Genomic DNA, 15,840 nt, shown 5'->3' on the forward strand with positions numbered 1-15,840 from the left:
AAAAAAAAAAAAAAAAAGAATGAATTTGAAATTCTGTGGGTCAGAAATTTCTAATTTCCACACATCCCTTCACTGCTTGATAATCTCTCTCCATAAGGCCATGCTTTTTGGTTGAGAATTACTGCAGTATTAGAGTCATTATTACTGATGACAAGCTGCTGTGTTATACTTCTTAGGTAAGTTGGCAAAAAAAAAAAAATGTTGATATTGTGTTATACATAAAGCTTTAGAATTCTATTCAGTATAATGACAAACTATGATTTCTAATTGGCTTCTTGCTTGCATATTTAAGAATACGTAGATTAGGCCAGTTGTGTTAATCCTTAATCCCAGCATTTTGGGAGGATCACCTGAGGCCAGGAATTCAAGACCAGCTTGGGCAACATAGCAAAACTCCTGTCTCCACCAAAAAAAAAACTGGTAAATATGATGTGGTAGAGTTCTTCCACCAAAGATTTCTAAATCTCATCTATAAAACACTGTGTTACATGTTAAAACTTTTTCGTAATTTTTGTGCAATCAGGGCAGCAATATGCCCTGAGTCTCTTGTGGCCTTGTGTGCAAAACGGGAATGACTTAATGCACTGTGTTATTAGAAAATGAAATGAGCAAAACACCTGGCACATAGTAGGTTCTCATAACACTAAAGTTACTTCTTTTTCTTTTTTTTTTTGAGATGGAGTTTTGCTCTTGTTGCCCAGGCTGGAGTGCAATGGCGTGATCTCAACTCACCACAACCTCTGCCTCCAGGGTTCAAGAAATTTTCCTGCCTCAGCCTCCCAAGTAGTTGGGATTACAGGCATGCACCACCATGCCCAGCTTGTTTTGTATTTTTAGTAGAGAAAGGGTTTTCTCCATGTTGGTCAGGCTGGTCTGGAACTCCCGACCTCAGGTGATCTGCCCACCTCAGCCACCCAAAGTGCTGGGATTACAGGTGTGAGCCACTGTGCCTGGCCTAAAGTTACTTCTAAAATAAGAGACTTCAAGTCTGATAAAAATTGCAACACAAAATCTAGCCCTTGAAGAAAAAGCTAGGTCATGAACTTCTTTTCAAATACTTGCCTTAACATCTATTTCCAGCCTTTGTATCTACAAAGAAAAAGAAAAAAACGAAAAAAAATCTAGACCTGTCATATAATATTGGCATACCTGTTCTACGCCTTCTACCTCTGGAATATAAAACTGCAGCATGTTCTGAATTCCATTTTTCAGAGTAATGATTGAACTAGGACAGCTAGTACAAGAACCCTGGAGTTTCAGCTGTACGATGCCATCTTCAAAGCCTTTGTAGATTACATCCCCTCCATCTTCCTGCACAGTTGGCCTGTGAGGTCAAAGAATATTTATGACATATTCTTTAAAATGTAAGTTTTCATTGAAAAAATTTAATACAGCTCAGAGCTTACACTTTATATTAGTAAAATTCACAAAGTTGAAGCTACTTTTATAATAGAGAATAATAACTGTGGCTAAGTTTTATTTATAATTAATTTGTTTTAAATCTCAGGTAAAATACCAAAATTCACTCATACAAACATTTCCTCCACTTACCACATTTGATCTTGCTTACTAATATATATATATATATATATAGGCTTTAATATTTAGGAAAGGCTACTAGAGATTGGGCACCTCCCGCCCTAACCAACTACTAATATATACCATGCCCAATAAAGCCAAAGATAAACATCAACTAGTATAGAATCATTAAAAGACAAGATTGCATGCCAGTAGAATTACAGATGACATAAAATGTTTAAACCAAATTAATTTTTTAAAAAATATTGTGAAAGCAAGAAGGGAAAATTCATAGAACATGGAATGTATGAGAGTAGACAACAGGAGTATATTGAAATATCTAGCTAACTGAAGATATTTCCTCACTTTAGAAAATTCATTTTAGCACTACGTTTAACCCAACGACTAGTTGTATTTCCTGTTAAGTTCAGCAATATGCCTCCAGACGACTGTTTTAATGTAAGAGGACAGTATGGTTCAAAAAGCCTCCTGCTTCAATGTAGGAGGTATTTCATGTGAGTAGCTTCTCTCAGAAGAGTGGGCTCAACATTTAGGCAACAGTCCCAAGGCTTCACTTAAAAGGGGAAGATTTATTTTATAGGCAAGTACAACTAGATCTGAACAATCTTCAAGCTTCCAGCTCCTCATTGTGACTATCAGCACAACTAAGACCATTCCCTCCCTTTTATTATAGGAATGCATCACAAACTCACAAAGCAAAAACCATCTGAAATAGTAGTATTTCTTGCAGATAGTATCTACAATGTATTTTGTTTGCCAGTTTTTCAAATGGTGAGTTTGCCATTACCATGAATTCATTTTAATAATATGGCAAAGAGCATCTATATCAGGTTTCCATTCAAAGTACAACTTCTCTGAAAATCCAAAAATTTAAAGGGCAAAGATATTTTGAATACTAAGGTATGTCTACATATGGTGGTAAAAATAAAATTAATTTTCTTCAAGATTCACAAAGGTCCTGAAAAAGCAAAGCATTTGAAGGACCATCTAAGTTTATTGCCATAATGCCTAAAATTAATGCAGTGAATTACAACAGTCTATTTGACATGAGCAAACACACAGCCAAAACATGAATTTCAGCCCTGCTGTTTTTGATGAATTATAGAGAGTATTTCTGTTTACCACAGTACACTTCAGTTTTAGATTTTCTTTTAAAAAGAAATTATTTTATTTTACCTTTTCATATTTTAATTATTTAGTAATAAACATTATAACAAACCCATAATTATCAATGATACTGCAAGCATTCAAAAGTAAGTATAACCCCACACTGGATAATTTGAAAATAATTTGGATCTGGAATGTATCACAGTTGGCCTTTTAAAATATAGGATTTTCCCCTCAGCAGATTTAGCTTCTTAATTATGTGTGACCTAAGTTAATATTACCATTAGTTTTCTTCCCATGAGCCTTTAGAGTTGAAGCAGAAGAGAAGAGATATGAAGACATATACAATAGAAAATCACCTGAGATTTAAAATTATTCATGAGTAATCCACAAAGTAGTTAATCCAGAATGTGCTTTGTATTCTTTAAATACTTCTGGACTTTTGGTTTCTGTTTTTGTTTTTTCTTTAACTAAAATCAACCTGATCCTTGCCATCTAATGATACTTGGTCAGGATCAGACTATTTTCTCATGTAGGGAGGAGCTTGTACTAGGTGTCAGGAGACCTGGATTCTCTATCTAGTTCAAAATTTGTGCCTTACTAAGGGATTTGTCCTTTCTAGGCTTCAGTTCGCTTATGTGTTAAATGAGTTCTGTAACCTATTCCAGTTCTATGATTGGAAAACAGAAAATGTTTCTACCCTTTAAACCAATTGGAAGGTAGGATATATCCAGTTAAATAATAGGTGACAATTCCTTTAACAGAAAATTATGTCTGGGATTGATGTACCAGCTTTTTTTTTTTTTTTTTCTAATCACCAAACATTTCCTACATTAAATAGTAAATGCCTTATTGTGAATGTAAATATAGAGTCAGTTGTTTTTCCCTCAAAAGAATTATATTTAGCAATATATTTAATTAAAGTGTCATAGAAGTTACAGAGAGCATGCTTTGCGGGATTTTAACTACAGGGAAAGCTAATATTGCAATTTCTGTTCAGAGCTGCATACCATCTTACTCCATCCTCCTCTCTTCACTACTTCCCTACATTAAAGCAGCGGTCCACTAAAGCCCTGTGCACTGGGTCTGCCTGCTTTTAAGCCTGGCCCACGCTGGGTGTAGCTCTTGAAGTGAGCTTTAAAAATTATTTTAAAGTGAACTGGGGCGGTTGCCACAGCAACCCACCCTGAGATGAAGAAAGGCTATAGATTAATCTACCCCTTAAGATTATTCAACTGTATAGTATTTGTTCCTCAGCCAGTATACTTTTAACACAAACATGGTAAGTGAACATCGTAGTTTAGAAAGATCTAAAAAGCAGTGAGACACAAATTCCAATAGCATTACATATTTTAATCTTTGTCTAATTATAGTATTGATGATACACAGGACTTCCCATGAAATAGATTGTTTAAGATACAGTACTTGCAAAAGTAGGCCCTGAAAGGTGACGTGATCTTTAAGCAAAATGGTATGTCATTGCTTATAATATAAAGTGTATTGTGGTCATTTAACTCTTTAATATTGTTATATATGTCTATTCTGTAAATACCTAAAGTCAAGGAGTTTGGCAGTTCTACCTTTATGGTAACTCTGTGGTAAATGATAAAAACAAATGTGAGCACTCACCACATACACTTCTTTACTGCCACAGTCATTTGCCTTCCCTTCTTTACTTCATCTCTTCATAGAAGTTACTTCACAGTTTGCAACTCTTCTTTGGCACCTTCAAATGTGGAAGTGCAAAAAAGTATATAGTGTTTTGTTAATGCTGATATGAAAGTACTTTCAAATAGATTTATTTCTAAAACTTCTAATCTGAAGTAACAATACTTCGATTTTAAACCAAAGTGTTTTGAATATAAGATTATTGAAATTGTCATTTATTGTGATAGCAGTCTTCAATATAAATAGTGCCAAATATCTAAATTTCAAAAATTCACTAGGTGCAGCATTAACCCAAGCAGCATATACAGCATGTGGACTGTCTGTGATTGAGCATTTGCAATATACAAAGGATTTGTTATTTCAAGACAGGGTTTACACATATCTAAGGATTCTATATTTATCTGTATTTCTGTACCTTCAGTTTTATATCTGATAGAGAATTACAGAAGAATGTAAAATCCGTTATATCCGAAGCTAACACAATTTGTCAAATTGGGAAATGTTTGCAATGCAGTTGAGGTTGCTGAAAGGGCTTATTTTATGCATTGCCTAAAGGCCAATTTAAAATACTTTGGGATTAGTGATGTGTATTCAGTATGGTTTATAAATTCTATTACCAATAATACCTTATTCTTCCAAGCAATGCTTAACTGTACTGAGCACAGACAAATGCTCCTGTGTTCTGATTTCTGTTTTAGCCTAGCTTTCCATGACTTTGTGCACACGAATGAACGTTTCCTTGGCTTCAGACTGAGGCTAGTCCCAAAAAGAGAACCAGCCTTGAGACACTTCAGACCAGGATGGTCAATATCTATTTTCCCGTTTGTAATAGCAGGAGGACTTTGCATAGTGAAGAATCATTTATAAAGCCTCTATATTTGGGTTGATATCTCTGAGGTTTATTTTTAAGTTGCTTCAGGGTCAAAGAGAAATGAAGAATTTTGGCCAGTTTTATTTTATGGGTGTTAGTTGAGTTTAGTTTTTTTAGGCTCAGGCCCACAGTGAGTGAGTCCAGACTTGGTCTTGTAGTCACTACCAAGTGATTTGGTGAATTCTCTTTCTTCCAGTTGTGCTTCATTTTACAGTCTAAAGTGAGAATCATAATACACATCTCCCAGGGCCTATTCACCTTACAGAAATGCAATCTTCATGAAATAACATGAAGGTATGGTAAGGATTTTTAAAAACGACACTACAAATTATGATACATTTCTTCCTTTTCCTGTAATCAGTATGTCCAAATAAGGCTTGATCAGTAATTTGCTTGCAAGTGTGTGGCTGATTCAAAAATACCCACATGCATGACTAAATTTAATGCGACTTTACCTTTACTTACAAAATTGTTCAATGTTGTTCATCGGAATATTGACTCTATCCCATTTCTTGAAATATCACAGAAACCTTCAATTCAAGGAATGGATTTTCACACTTCCCCTTTTAACTGTTTCTTCTAGATACCTTACTATGTGTGTGCTTTTTCATTTTAAAAAAGGTTTACCCGGGGTCGGGGTGGAAGTGGGGGTTAAAAATCTCGTCCTGCGTTTTGGTGCCCACGTCTTTGTTTGGAAAGCAGAGCGCTGGGACTCAATCCGGGCGGCCCTCAAAGATCCAGACGAGGGACGCCTCTGGTTTCAGCAACTCACTCTGCTGAGTTATTGATTGCAGGCAGCAACAATCCCTCCGGTTGATTTGTGTGAAAAGTGAATCCGCGCTGGCTGGGCGTTCAGCAGAGGCGCAACAGCCACAACGCCATCCAATTATTGCCGATCCTCCCCTCCAACACTGCTCTCATCACCTATATACTCTTTTCTCTGCCCGTCTCTGCTTCCCCCCACCCACTTTTCTCCCGGGCCGACAGAGCTGAAGGGGCGGGGGTTCCTTCCTTGGAGTGTTTCTAGAGCTCGGAGGCTGCTAGTAGGGGGTGAGTGCGCCACGTGCGTGCGCCACGGGCGAGCAGGAGGCAGACTCTGGCTCTCTTGGGGACCTGCTGGACCTGGGTGCGATGAGTGGGCGGCCACGCTGGTTTGGCACGGGGAAGAAAGGGGGTGTGCCGACTTGACTTTAGGTGGGGGTTGGGGAAGTCACGGCCGGGGGAAAAGCGTCCGGTGGTTTGTTGGTAAAGAGGGTGCGTGGTGGGCTCTGGGGAATGGAGGAGGGCGCAACGGCTGTGGGTGGACTGTGGAAACGGGCGGTGGCAGTGCCGGGGTAGTTGTCCTGCTGGTCTGGTTTTGGGATCCTGGGCTGGAGAAATGAGATCCCAAAGAGCTGGGGATGGGCTCAGAGCGACCCACGAAAATACAAGGGGCCAAGTAAAATGAACCCAGCCATTAACAGTGCACAAAGCGCTGGCACACGGTCCACGTCTGGTGACGCAGGCTGCCCGAAGCGCTCCAACCATTTTGCAAGCCTGGGAGGCAAGAGGGGCTCTGCAGGTCTAGCCGCCGCCCCTGTCCGGCTCTGGCCAGTCGGAGTTTTTCACCTGACAGACCAATAGGAAAGAGCAAGGGCCCCAACTTGGATTTTATAGTCTGAGCTCTCAGCATCTAAGGAATTATTTTTCAGAAAAACAAAAGCCAACTCCTAGCTCTATAAAACTCGTGTGTGAGTTTTGGCTAGGAAAAAGCCACAAAGTAGAGCAAGAAGTAGGGTATTCAGGATAAAACACACACTTTAAAGACAAAACAGAAAACTTCCTTTCTCCTTGTACCCCCTTTATTTGTTAACACAGGGGAACGGTGCTGGGATGTCTTACAAAAATGCTGTCACTAAATGCAGATATCTGTGCTGTTCTTCATCTGTCTGGGGAGCTGTTCCAAGGGCACCAAGCATGGTGGAAATATCGATGTTCCAAAGGCATTGTGGAATACTCAGTTACACCAAAGGTGTAAAAACGTTTATGTTACCATGTTCTTGAAACATTTAGCGGCTACCAAGATGGTAGCTGTTTAAATTAATTAAAATAAGATAAAAATAAGAAATTCACTCCCTCAGTTCCACTAGCCATATTTCAAGTGCTCAGTAACCACATGTGTCTCCCTTATTGGACAGCAACATGTCAAACGTTTCCATCACTTCATAAAGTTCTACTGGAGAATGCTGCTATAGAGTTCAAAATGAATGCTGGTTAAAAAGAAAAGAAAAGAAAAGAACGAAGGAAGGAAGGAAAGAAGGAAGGAAGGAAGGAAAAGGAAGAAATAAATTACATTATGACTGATACCAGCCACATTTTAGGACGCTCTTGGAGTTTCTGTTACTTGGCACTAGTGTGAGAAGCTTTAAAGTCAGAATTTCAGTTATCTTCCTGCTAAAAGAGACCTTGGGGAACACTTCAGCCAAACACCTAATTTATTTTATAGGCAAGAGAAATCAGGCCCAGAGAAGTTAAGTGATGCCCCCAAAGTTATGTCATAAATTTGGAAAAAAGTTAAGGTCCCTTAACAGGGTCCAATATACTTTGTAACAGACCAGGACATCTTTCTAGGCGAGTTCATCTTATAGAAAGGCAGCTTGACTGAAAATTTTAGGCAAGAGTACCCTTTTACAAGAAAAAAGACTGCTAAGTATTCCTCCAGGAAGAAATTCCATTTATCAAAGAATAAGGAGGAGCATGGGGAATAATACTATCTCCCAAACTAAAAATGTATTATTGGTGGTGTCATAGATTTATATAATGCCTTTTCTAAGAGGCTAATTGGGATAACACTGTGGTAATTCTACTTTAAAAATTCTGAGGGAATGGGATTATCCTCTTAAAGAGCTAAAAAGCTTTCTTAAGGTCAGGGAGGAAAAGCATTACCTAAGGTAAAAATTGTTAGCAAAGCATAATCTTTCTCAAATTTGATAAAGATATCAGATATACTGCTTATGATATAACTGGGATGGAATTGGCTCAGGAATGCTAATAACAAACAAAACTTTTTCTTTTCTTTTTCTTTTTTCTTGAGATAGAGTCCCGCTCTGTCGCCCAGGCTGGAGTGCAGTGGCACGATCTCTGCTCACTGAAAGGTCTACCTCCTGGGTTCACACCATTCTCCTGCCTCAGCTCCCCGCGTAGCTGGGACTACAGGCGTCTGCCACCACACCCAGCTAATTTTTTCTCTTTTTTTGATAGTTTTAGTAGAGACAAGGTTTCACCGTGTTAGCTAGGATGGTCTCGATCTCCTGACCTCGTGATCTGCCTGCCTTGGCCTCCCAGAGTACTGGGATTACAGGCATGAGCCACTAAGCCCGGCCCAAACAAAACATTATTATAAATTACACTATCTGAAACATATAAGGCAACAGAATACATCATGAAGATTTAGACAAAGCATAAGCTTTCTTGTTAGTTTTATTGTTTTGTTTTGTTCTGTCTTTTGGGTTTGTTTTGTTTTTAATGCCATGTTTGTATTCTATATATCTTATTGTTAATTAGGAGTGAACTGTTGGTATTAATTCTGCTCTTTTATAGTAGCTACCCTTTAATTTAACCCTTAGTGAAGGATCCCCAAAGTGTCCAAATAAGAGTACTTAGGAATATTAAATAATTTTAAATTAATAACAATAAATTCTTTTAAAAGAGTAGATTTACATTTATATTTGAATTATTGTCTTTATTTCTCTTCTTAATTTACCATTTGCATGTGGTTCAGCATTCTTCCCATTCTCCCTAAAATCCAGTATCCTAAGAGAAAATGTTTCACTTCTTCAAGTGCCTGTAGACATGGTAGAAGGCCTCAACTTCTCCATGGCTGATGAGTGAGAAGGCTGATCTGACTTGGAAGAGACTGTGTGGCCAAAAGTCAATTGGCTGTATCACATGGTAACTGTATGATTATGCATGTGGTTTAAATCTCCCTGTGCCTCAGTTTCCTCATTTGTAAAATGTGGAACAAAATGTGCTGCCCTCAAACTTTGTTATAAAGATTAAATGAGCTATTCAGCATAAAGCACAGGGCTGGAAAAGTGATAAACTACAGTAAAAATTAGCCATTCTTAATCTAATGCAAAGAAAGATTTTCCACTTCTATACCATTAAGTTCCTTATTCACTCATAGTGGGGTTATCACAGCAGAAAGAAGTAGGTCATCCAAGAGGTGGGAATTGGTTCAGGATGAGATTTACCTTTGAAGAGGCAAAACTTTCTTATGTTTTAAAATACCATGACTTAAGTGTACAGGTTGCCTTATTTCCCTTTCGCTGACATCATGCCTCTAGGAATTTTTTTTTTTTTTTTTTTCTTAGGGGATGCTTTATTATACTTGTTGGCCACTTGGTTGCTAAAAAGGCACTGAAAACTCAAGAGTCTATCCTCTTTTCACCCTGGTTGACCTTTGGAATGCTGTTGTCAGCCAAGATGACATTGATATCTTTAGTCTCCTGCTAGCTTGAATTCTTTAGGGCAGAGTCTGCTCAGATTGTCTCCTGATGTCATTCCAAATGTCTGATGGCCATCTATGGCAACTTGGTTGGGCAAAAGCCTGCTGGGAAGGGGTAGCCCACAGAATGCCTAATGGAGAGTTCTGTTCAAGAGGACCTAGAAGTAGTTCTGTTAGACATATGATTAACGCTACAGCTCTGTTAGGGGACTGTACCATTTCTTGAAAAATAGAAGCGTAGTCATTTTGCATTTTTGGTTCTAATAAAGTCCCACCTGAGATGTTTATGATTCATACTGATTTTATGATTAAGTATGTATTACAGAAAAAAAAACAAACTTAGAGAATGTCAGTAAAAATTTTATATCTGATATTCATGCTAACGTTAGTTATTAAATGAAGACCCCAAGTTAAGACAAAGGAGTTTAGAAAAGAAGGAATAAAGGCTACTGCATGGCAAAATGTGCATTATTCTCTCTATCTTTCTAGGTATTTTTTCTTTTTACTTCTTTTTCCTTCCTTCTTTTTTCTTTTTTTTTTTTTTTTTTTTTGAGACTGAGTCTCGCTCTGTCACCCAAGCTGGAGTGCAGGGCCGGATCTCAGCTCACTGCAAGCTCCGGCTCCCGGGTTCACGCCATTCTCCTGCCTCAGCCTCCCGAGTAGCTGGGACTACAGGCGCCCGCCACCTCGCCTGGCTAGTTTTTTGTATTTTTTAGTAGAGACGGGGTTTCACCGTGTTAGCCAGGATGGTCTCCATCTCCTGACCTTGTGATCCGCCCGCCTGGGCCTCCCAAAGTGCTGGGATTACAGGCTTGAGCCACCGTGCCCGGCCTCTTTTCTTTTTTTTTTTGAGATGGAGTCTTGCTCTGTTGCCCAGGCTCGAGTGCAGTGGCGTGATCTTGGCTCTCTGCAACCTCTGCCTCCCATAGAGATGGGGTTTCAACATGTTGACCAGGTTGGTCTTGAACTCCTGACCTGAGGTAATCTGCCCGCCTTGGCCTCCCAAAGTGTTGGGATTACAGACTTGAGCCACTGTACCTGGCCATTTCTAGGTAATTTTTCGAATGACTATATTCTACTTATCTGGAGCTTACAAAATTATTTCTAAAATGTTTTATTTATAATCCTAAATTTTAAACCAAGCAATATAATAGAAAATGTTATGTTTTCAAGAAGGTAAGATCATGCATAGCTCTATATGCTTTCAATACATAATTTTATAGATATTCTGGAACAAGGAGGCACATAATTATATCAATATTCTAATTTCTTAGGAAGAAAGAGAATTTTCACTGGGAGGAAGTTTCTAAATTATTTTGTAATATGGTGAGAATTAAAAGCAAAACTCAATAAAACTTTTAAATTTAAGTCAGTGATTAAAACCAGTTTCACCAAAGTACTGATTGAGTCAAAGACTCAAACCAAAGGCCAGATTTCCTATGGACTATTACTTATTTATTTATTTATACTAAATTTGTAGTTAAATCTTTTTAATCAGTGATGTTCTTCAGCATAATACAATGATATCTGGAGGATATATACAAAAATAATACTATCTTATTAAAATGTGGGTTGAAATGAATGTCTGAAGTACCTAACATTTAATGGCCACACACTATTTGTCAGACTCTGTATTAATTGCTTTATAAACTTTATTTCCTTTTATTCAAAGAACAACCTTTTAGACATGTACTATTATTGTCCCCATTTTACAGATTTTACAAACTAAAGCTATGCGTGCTGACATGACCTGCCCAGGGCCACATAGTTCGTAAGTGCCAAACGACATAAAACCAGTGTGTTTGTTTCCAATATTCTACTCTTAGCTGTGATGCTATACTGCTTTCTTGTATTCATAACATTTGTTCACTTATAGGGATAATATAATATATATTTTTGTCCCACCAGAAAATATTTCAGAAATACATATCTAAATGCATGTCATCCTCTTTAAGGTAGACACTTTAGAAGACTATTCATTTATTTCAGTAATGTTGTCTTTGCTCGAGTCTATTTAGAAATCTCCTCAGGGATTTGCTACACAGTCTTAAAACTGGCCTGATTGTTGGCAAATCTTAATCATTAAGGATGAATTTTTTGCCAAAAGTAAATCCAAGCCAAATGTAGTAAACAGGATGAAAACTAAGATTTGATTATAAAGCTTTAGATGATTTGATATTTGTCTCATAAATTGACACTAATTGAAGATATAAAAGAGGAATTTCAAAGGTATTTTTGATACAATTGTATAGCCTTTAAGCAGACAGTTTTGACAAGTAACACTCGTAAAAGGTCTGGTAGTTCTTTAAAAAGTCATTTTCACTAAATTAGTAGTTATAGATCATGTATAAACAGCATGGGAAATGTTCTTTTCAAAGAGTATAAAATGGCAGTGAAGGGTGACTCAGAAACTCTGGACCAGAATTCACGTTTAGACACTAAATAACTGTTTTGACCTTAATTTTCTAAATGTCCTTTTTGTAAAATGGGGAAGGTGGCAAGAACTACCCATGATAATGATTTTGCTGAGAGAAGCCCATGAAATTGTACTTCTGTGGCCACTTAGTGCTTCGCATATAGCAAATTCTCAACAAATGTTAGCTATTGTATACCATTTCACTTTCAAGAACTATCCCATATTCCTGGAGAACATCTCAATGTTGTAGTTATCTAATAATATTTTAAAAGATGTTTTCTTTTCTGTCAGTTTCATGCTTCCAAACAGTTATTTTATGTAAAGTATTTAATATGTAAAGTAAATATAAACATATTTATGGTTGTATGTTTATTCAGTTAATATGCATTATACCAAGAAGTCTTACATGTTGTACTGCTAACTATATTATCCTTGTCAGTGTTCTGTATAATATTGTCTTTAGATAAACTTTTTTGGGGGTATTCTTAATGGATTTCATCAGACTTATGAAAGTAATGACACACACATTTGCCCAGAATAAGTCTCCAAGATTTTATTTTTTAGTTACCTCAGACGTCTTGTAAATTGTTTATTCATTATATAATCTTAAATTTAAGGGAACTGAGCATAAATATGTTGAATTAGTGGCTTCCTATTAGATCCCAGTGAACTCCTCTTAAATCGGTGCTCTTATCTGTGTAGCATATGCGCAGTTGTGATGTTGTGAAAGTTTGTCTTTACATCACTCTCTTCCCTATACTCACATTCAGTAGGCCCTGCTTTCATTTTGGCATGCTCCACTCACCCAGCATCAATTTTGACAATCAGTAGTAACTGTTTCACAAGTGGCTTCTTTCTCCTTTGGGCCTTCCACTGTTGTGACCTGACCTACGGTCCTTTCATCCCTCAGCCACCCCCTTATGTCCCGGAATTCTTTCCAACTATGTTCTATCAGAGGAGCTGGCCACTTGAGCCGCCTAATCCATGACACGGTATCAATGTGCAACCACTTTAAATGAACCTCTCTTCAAAAGTTTTCTGAAAAGAATTCATAATCTGAAGGAATATCCATGCTTCCATAGATACCCTGCTGTGTTGGTCAGGAGGTGTTTTAGGGAGCACTTTCAGTGTGTCTCAGGTCCCTCCTGCCAGCAGCCACTTCATTTGTCCACACAGATCTAAGCCTTGGATGCAAGTAAATGGGAAACCTGACTCTTACTTGAAGAAGCAGTTTTGTTTCTGAAAATGTTGAGATTGGAAGATGAACTCTCTATCAGCAAAATATTAAGATACTCCTTGAAAATTTATACACTTAAAAAAATTGTACATTGTATTACCTGTTCCTCTGGTCTCTTTTTCTATTACCTGTTTGCAATATGAGGCATGCAGCCACTGCATGTCCCTTGTGCCATACTGACTATGTTGTCAATCAGACTTACCCTGTGTGCTCTCCCTTCTGCCCCACCAAAGTCACCAGAGGTATAATTAGTTATTGTTTATCCAGAAATGTCTTGAACAGGGTTTAAGAACTCTTTAAAGAGAATATGTGCCACTTGTTGGATGAAAGAGAATTTGAAAGGGTTGGGGAGAGATTTAGGGTTAGAGGGCAAATTTCATTCTGCCTTCTATCTCTTCTATTAAATCACAGATAAAGCATCTTTCTATGTGCTAAGACAGGGTACATAAACAAATATTTCCCAACTTAGTGTAGTCTTAAATCTGTAAATAAAGAGTATCCATATCAAATGGAATGCATTTTATATTGAAAATTATCACTCAAGATTCAGAATGAAGAAATAAGATTCTAAGTAAAAGATTTTGAACACTACTAAAGTAAGAAATATTCTACAACATTCTTATTCCTTTTGACCCGTTTAGCAAAGGCTAAATAGCTAGTCAACAGATTTCCTCCCAACTATTCCATTTACTTCCTTTCTTCCTTCCGGCTGGCTGGCTCGCCTGCCTGCCTTCCTTCCTTCCTTCCTTCCTTCCTTCCTTCCTTCCTTCCTTCCTTCCTTCCTTCCTTTGTCTTTACTGCTTCCTCTCTTCATTTTCAGTTGTAAATTCTTTATTATCAGTTGTGAACTCAGTAAAGCTACACACACACACACACACACACACACACACACACACACAACTGGTTAACAGGATTTTTCCTTTGTATTGGAAAATTACATTTTCTGTTTCAGAACCATAGGGTATTATTAGTTTTTGATGTATCAGAATCACTTCAAAATAAAACACCATCACTAAAGGAGCTTATTTCTAAACAATTGATGATGCATGTTATAGATAATATGGTCATAGAATAACTTCTATGATTTTTTTGTTATTAATCACTGTAATTACTCTTTGATTGCAATGATGATTAACTTACAATGAATAAGGTCTGTGCTTGTGTTGGTTATATGGTACTTATGAAAAATTTATGTTCATGCATCCACACAGTCTCATCTCATCCTTACATAGATTCTAGTGAGATTCTAGTCTGTGTAGCCGATGGCCACAAAAATAAACTCACCCACAGGAGAATAAAGCCTGTGGTTTCTCTTACATTATCACTGGGCTATAACCTCTTAAACTCCGCAGGTCAGTGATGATTAATTGAGCATTCTAAAACTTGGTGAATGTGTATGCTCTACGCTCTCATACTCTCCATAATAAGCACTATCTGTATTGTTTTAATGACTATCCTGAAGAGTTCGCTCAAGCCGTTTTATCACGTTTCAAGCTGTATTGTTTAGCATCTTAAACTTAAGAAAAACTTGAGAATGATTTTTTTCTGGCTTTTCACTGGTATTCGATGACACTTATTTTCCAGTCTACATAAGATAGTTAAAATAAATGAACTACTCAACAAAGTAGTGTTTAATTATAGCAAACAATACATTTTAAAAGGTAAAGTCTATAGTTGTGTGCATATGCTCCCTTTCATATTTTGGGACTTGGGATCACTAAGTGTTAGTTTTCTTGTTATTGTAGAGCAGGAGAACTGATCCTCCTCACAAAACAGGACTCCTTGTGAGGATGTTAACAGCCTAACTCAAAGAACCGTTCATCAAAGTGCCTCAGAGTCACCTAGGTGCCTGCTAAAATGCAGATTCATGGGCCCCACCCCAGGCCCACTTAGCTGCAATCTCAGGAATCTGCATTGTAACAGGCTCCTCAGGTCGTTCTTGCATAGCACTTTTTTGCATGCCACTCTCTTAAGGTAGGGGGAAGCATAAGACCCACAGGTCTCTCTAATGCCATAACTTTTTGTTCTCTTCATTTGTTATTAACTCCTATTCTCTTCACTAATGTTAACAAATATTGGGGAACTTTTAAAGTCATGAGAACCTTTCAAGATAGTAAGATAAATCTTGATTCAAAATTGTAAACAAGAAACAAAGACATGTCACAGATATTCTGCCTGTTGAAATCAGAAAACCAGTTAAGCAATATGGAAACCTAATTATCTCAAATTTCTGTACAATTCTTCATCTTAATTGAGGAATAGCCGTTATCTTTTCTTGGATGGAATCTGTTCACTGGATCCTGATACCTCTGCAAAACCTGTAAAATGGGCTTCAGATCCAGGGACCTCTACCATTGGTGATAAGTAACTCCCAAACATTTTCATCCTTCAGTGACTGCCAGCTGATGTGAGCCCAGACTCCATGAAACTAGGACTGGCACTGGTCATAGTCACTTGAGGAATGTGGCTTCTCTGTAAAGAGATCCTCAATCAATGCAAATGTGCCTTATGACCTC

At 37.6% G+C, this 15,840-nt stretch overlaps 1 protein-coding gene and 1 long non-coding RNA gene across 3 annotated transcripts in view; one reads left to right on the forward strand and one right to left on the reverse strand.

Annotated features, from left to right (window-relative positions):
- MEF2C (myocyte enhancer factor 2C) overlaps window positions 1-15,840 on the reverse strand; it is a 195,427-nt gene that overhangs the window by 174,046 nt on the left and 5,541 nt on the right. For both annotated transcript variants that reach the window (XM_011944249.1, XM_011944246.1), the window contains exon 2: window positions 4,276-4,372. The gene's annotated coding sequence lies outside the window, so the exon portion shown is untranslated. The remainder of the gene's footprint in view (window positions 1-4,275; window positions 4,373-15,840) is intronic.
- The window catches only part of LOC105513390, a 52,431-nt gene continuing 42,660 nt past the window's right edge, over window positions 6,070-15,840 (forward strand). Inside the window, exon 1 of the long non-coding RNA XR_001002017.1 lies at window positions 6,070-6,235. This is a non-coding gene — a long non-coding RNA (uncharacterized LOC105513390). The remainder of the gene's footprint in view (window positions 6,236-15,840) is intronic.

This window comes from Colobus angolensis, unplaced genomic scaffold, assembly GCF_000951035.1.
Source record: "Colobus angolensis palliatus isolate OR3802 unplaced genomic scaffold, Cang.pa_1.0 Scaffold23, whole genome shotgun sequence".
NCBI classification, from domain to species: Eukaryota; Metazoa; Chordata; class Mammalia; order Primates; family Cercopithecidae; genus Colobus; species Colobus angolensis.